The sequence below is a fragment of the Drosophila arizonae genome, chromosome 2 (genome assembly GCF_054131065.1).
Source record: "Drosophila arizonae isolate 15081-1271.41 chromosome 2, UAZ_ARI_1.0, whole genome shotgun sequence".
Lineage (NCBI taxonomy): Eukaryota > Metazoa > Arthropoda > Insecta > Diptera > Drosophilidae > Drosophila > Drosophila arizonae.
Window position 1 is genome coordinate 34,121,448 of NC_142922.1, and position 5,438 is coordinate 34,126,885.

Below are 5,438 nucleotides of genomic sequence, written 5' to 3' on the forward strand. Positions count from 1 at the left end.
CTGCCGTCAGCAGAGCGCGTGATTATACGTGCGTGTGTATGCATGTTTGCATAAAAGAAGTGCAGAATGAGTAGAATATCAACTTAGGGGGTTCAGGGTATCTCCTAGCTCGTCGTGCTGATCAAGAATATATATACTTTGCAGGGTCTGCGATAATTTCTTCTGCCTGCTACATACTTTTCCACAAAACCATTATACCTTGATTTCTCATTTTCAATGGGTTCATGGTATAAAAATAAATCGCAGTACAGAGGGTGTGCTTGAACTAGTGCACACAGATGTATGTGGACCGATGAATGTCAGGTTAATCGGTGACAATCGCTATTTTGCGTCATTCATTGAGTGTTTGTTTACTCACGCATGATTTTTGTCTATATAATGAACGCAAAAAACGAAGTTTTGGAAAATTTTTCGCAGCGATAATGACACGGAGTATGTAAATAAGCAGTTTACTGATTTTTGATTGATGCGGCATACAAAGGCAATTGACAATACCCTATACACCATTTTCGAGTGTTCGGTTCTCGCGTGCTTGCTCTGAACAAGGCTAAGAGAAGCAAATCTCAGGCAAAAGGAAAAAAGTATATGTTTGTTGGATACTTATATAGTTGAATGTAGTGACAGGCAGAAGGAGGCGTGGCAGACCCCACAAAGTATATATATTCTTGATCAGGGCGACGAGCTGATTCGATTTGGCCCTGTCCGTCTGTCTGTCCGTTCGTCCGTCCGTATGTATGAACGCGTCGATCTCAGAAGATATAAGAGCTATAGACTTGAAATTTTTTCCTAGGTCCGTGTATATCACGCGCATATCAAGTTTTTCTTTTTATATCGATAACTACTCCCGATATTTTATTATCGATCAAAAAACTTACAGAGAGCTAGTTATTTGATTATATCTCCTACACCTTTAGAGCTAGAGCTTCCAAATTTTAAATGTAGACTTATATGTATTTTATATAATTTCGATTTTTGTTGTAATTTACCTCCCATCTTATATCCACCACCTTACCCTCACCTCTGTAAAAGGCGTATTTCAAGTACTAGAGACGTGTGCTTTGGAATGTATATACATGTGAACATTATGATTATGCTTTGCCAACTTTGTTTTTGTAAGCCCTTTCCCCTCTAATCAACACACGATTTTCGTCTTCGTTTCTTTGTCTAAGCCTACTACTACCAGCACGCGCGCACACCATTGGCTTTGCTGATGATGTAGCTGTCGTAGCCATAGGAAAGGAGCTCAAAGATACAGAGGATATGTGCAGCGAAAGTATCAATCGCATACGAAGCTGGTTGACAGGAGCTGGGCTCGAGCTAGCGGCACACAAGACCGAAGTCGTACTAGTCAGCAGTCGCAAAAGAGTGGAAACTGCCAATATAAAGATCGGCAACGTCACCATTGCGTCAAAGAGGGCGATAAGATATCTTGGTGTCATGATAGACACAAGATTAACTTTCCGCGAGCACTTAGAATATGTGCATAAAAAGTCCGCTGATTCTTGTAGAGCTCTCTCAAGAATTATGCTTAACACGCGGGGACCTAAACAGCAACGACGTCTTCTTCTAATGAGCGTCATTAGGTCTGTCATCCTCTATGCTGCGCCAATATGGGCAAGAGCGATGGCAACACCGAGCTACAGCCGGGGCATTTGCGAGATCTACAGACTGAGCGCAATCAGAGTCAGCTGCGCTTTCAGGACTATCTCCGATGATGCGGCGCTTGTCACAGCCGGCATGGTGCCCTGGAGTACCTAGTCGCCGAAACGGTGGAGCGGAATTCGCACGCGCCTGCGCGACTCAACGCTATCAGGGCGAACAGCATAACACGGCATTGGCAAAGAAAGTGGAATAGCTCAGCTAAAGGGCGGTGGACGCACAAGCTCATCCCGGAGCTCGCACCATGGGTTAACCGCAAACACAGCGAGGTTAACTTCTATCTTTCGCAGATCCTCTCGGGCCATGGATGCTTTCGGAGCTATTTGAAGCGCTTTGGTCACGAGAAAACTGACGAGTGCCCCTGGTACGGGCGAGGGCAAGTGAAAGACGCCAACCACATCCCTTTCGTATGTATTCGGTTCCTGGAGGAGAGGCGTCGTCTAGAAGTGGCACTGGGCCGCTCCATCAGAGCGGACAACATAGTCAACGCCATGCTGAAATGGGAGGAAGCTTGGAAACTTACAAGCACCTTCGCGGCCACAGTAATGATGGAGCTCCGCAGAGTCGAGCGATCGAGAAGACGAGCTGTCCCAGGCTAAGGTAGCGCATAGTGCTTGCGAAGCAGTGCTTTACGGCCGTCCCGCAAGCATCGCGCGCTATCCTAGCCACCACACAACTTGTAATATAATAAGATTGTCAATAAACGAATATAAAACAAGTAAGAAAGCTCTAGTCGAAACTGCTCGACTACGAGATCCCCTGAACCCTTGGAGCAATAGCTATTTCAATCATATTTTGCGTCTTTCTACTTACACAGGAAACACGCACATACACACACAAACACACACACGCACGCACACACAGGCATGCATACACACACATATACACAAACATTTACACACACATACATACACAATTTCACAACCAAGCATAAACACGCATGGGCGGCAGTGTGTGCTAACTATGAGAACTTAATTGTTTAATAACTTTTTTTGTGGACATTTTGTGGGATGATTATAACATAGATATGCATGTATTTGCCAAAGCACAAGTCTCTAGTATTTGAAATACGCTTTTTACAAATGTGATGGTGAGGGGGTGAATATAGGGGTGGGGGGTAAATTTGAACAAAAGCCGAAATTGTATAAATTTCATAAAAGCATACATTAAAAATTTGGAGACTCTAGCAATAAAGGTGTAGAAGATATAATTTTATAACTGGTTTTCGATACGGTTTTTTATCGATAAAAAAAGATCGGGATGAGTTATCGATTTTTAATGATAAACTCGATATCCGCGCTGTAATTACGAACATTTAAAAAAAAATTGAAGTCTCTAGCTTTTATATCTTCGGAAATCGACGCATTCAAACATACGGACAGACGGACAGACAGACAGACGGACAGGGCCAAATCAAATCAGCTCTTCGCCCTGATACTTTGTGGGGTCTGCCACGCCTCCTTCTGCCTGTTACATACTTTTCAACAAAACCATTAAACCCTGATTTCCCATTGAAAATGAGTTCAGGGTATAAAAAAAAAAAAAAACATACACAGAAAGATATTTATAGATATTTCTATATTGATGACTTGTTGACGTTGAAGAATTATGCTTGTTGTGCATCGAGACTTGATAGCAATTCTTCAAACGTTCGGGTTTCCTCTCACAAAATGGTCGTCCAATTGTAAACAACTCGCAGCACAACCAGCTAGAAATGATATAGTCATTGGTCATCAAGAGGACACAAAAACATTGGGATTAATTTGGAATCCAATGAATGACAGTTTTAGATATTCCATGAGCTGTCCAGTAGAAGTGAAACCGACCAAAAGATCCGTTTTGTCATTTGTGGCAAGGTTATACGACCCTTTAGGTTTGTTAAGTCCGATTGTAACTCGTGCGAAGGTCCTTTTACAAGAAATGTGGTTGCATAAACTTGGGTGGGATGACCAATTGCCTGTCCAAATGAGGCAAGAATTTGAGGCAGTAACTAGCTGTTTCTCAAACTTAAGCCCGTTGCAGATACCTCGTTACGTTGGCACACTCAAATAAAAAGGATGCCAAAGCTATGGATTTGCTGATGCCTCAACAAGAGCTTACGTTGTTTATACGTAAGTATGCAAACAGATGAGGGTATAACTGCTAGTCGGCTGCTAGTCGCCAAATCTAAGGTAGCACCCTTAAAAACTAAGTGTTTTCCGCGGTTGGAGCTGTGTGCTGCAGAATTGTTAGCTATCTCGTGGGATGCGGTAAAGAAAATACTTGATTGTCCTATTAATAAAGTCACATTTTGGTCAGACTCGGAGGTTGTGCTTCATTGGCTGCGAATGCATTCACTTAGCTTGAACACACTCGTTGTTAATCGCGTAGCAACCATCCAAGAACAACATCGTCATCCGCTAAGTTAATCCGCATAGTTGCATATATGTTCAGCTTTATCAATGGAAAACAAGAGAGTCATTCTTCACTGATTTCTACAGCTTCTGAGTTAAGTTTCGCATTCCTTGCAGTCATATCTGTAATTCAACACATTGAATTCAGCGAAGAAATGAAGAAAATAAAGAAATTAATCGTGTTGCAACCGTCATTACAAAAACTGACACCGTTTTTGCACCCACATCAGCATGGCAGGCGTGTGTTGTGGTTGCTACGAGTCGGAGGTCGTTTATTGAAGGCACCACTAGCACATAATGCCAAATTCCTTGCCAATTGCTTCCAAAAAAGTGTCGTTTCGTGACGCTTAATTTGGAGCATTTGTATCGCTCTCATTGCCACGCCAATCCACTGGTACTAATGAGCCTGCTTCGTCAGCAGGTTTGGCTGGTCAATGCTCGAGAGGCTTGCAGTGCAGTAGTTCGTGCGTACATTGTTTTCGTTACAAGCCGAAACTCTTATCCCAAATAATGGACAATTTTTTCGCTGATCGCTTACATGGAAATAGGCCATTTGAGATCAGTGGAGTGGACTTTTGTGGTCCAATACTAGTTTCGCTGGGAATTCGTGGCAAATCGACAGTTAAAATGTATATTGTTATATTTGTTTGTTTTACCTCGAAGGCTGTGCATCTAGAATTATTCACCGATTTAACCTCGAACTCGTTTTTGATGTGTTTATCCAGGTTCGTTGGTCGACGTGGGATTGTCCGGAAGCTGTATTGCGACAATGCTGGACCTCAGAGCTACTTTCCATGGCAACACAGCGGACATGGAAACGTTTGCTGCGGAGGGGGGAATGGAATTTGTCTTCATTCCTCCTCGAGCGCCGCATTTCGGCGTCCTTTGTGAAGCGGCAGTGAAATCTGCCAAGGGATTGCTGCTGAAGGCAATGGCCAGCGCAATATTGCCTCAGGACGAGGTGGCCACCGTGCTGGTCGAGGTCGAGGCCGTGCTCAATTCGCGGCCAATGGTCGCTGCCAGCAGAAACCCCAACGACGGCGAAGTGCTCACGCCAGGGCACTTCCTGATAGGAGCAACGCTCGTGCCGCTGCCAATCGTGTCCACAAAGCCAGTCGTCGAAATGTGCAATTCGGCTACGATGCACATTTCGCCAGTTCGTTACCCCAGCGGGGTGAACGCCCTGGAAGAAGCGCGCGCAGCTAAGTGCACGGGTTGTAGCGGACGTGCTGAGTGGGCACGTCAAGCTTGTGGGCTGAAGCAGTACCACTTAGGTAGGCGTGGGAACGTGGTCAGAGCATGGTATTGACTTATATATAAATTATAATAAGACGGGTTATTATTCAAAGACACTTTATTCACTTATTATTACAATCTTTATTATTA

The 5,438-nt window shown here is 43.9% G+C and overlaps 1 pseudogene; it reads right to left on the reverse strand.

Moving 5' to 3' along the window:
- Positions 1 to 4,534: 4,534 nt before the first annotated feature.
- Positions 4,535 to 5,201, reverse strand: LOC149270949 (uncharacterized; annotated as a pseudogene).
- Positions 5,202 to 5,438: the final 237 nt, after the last annotated feature.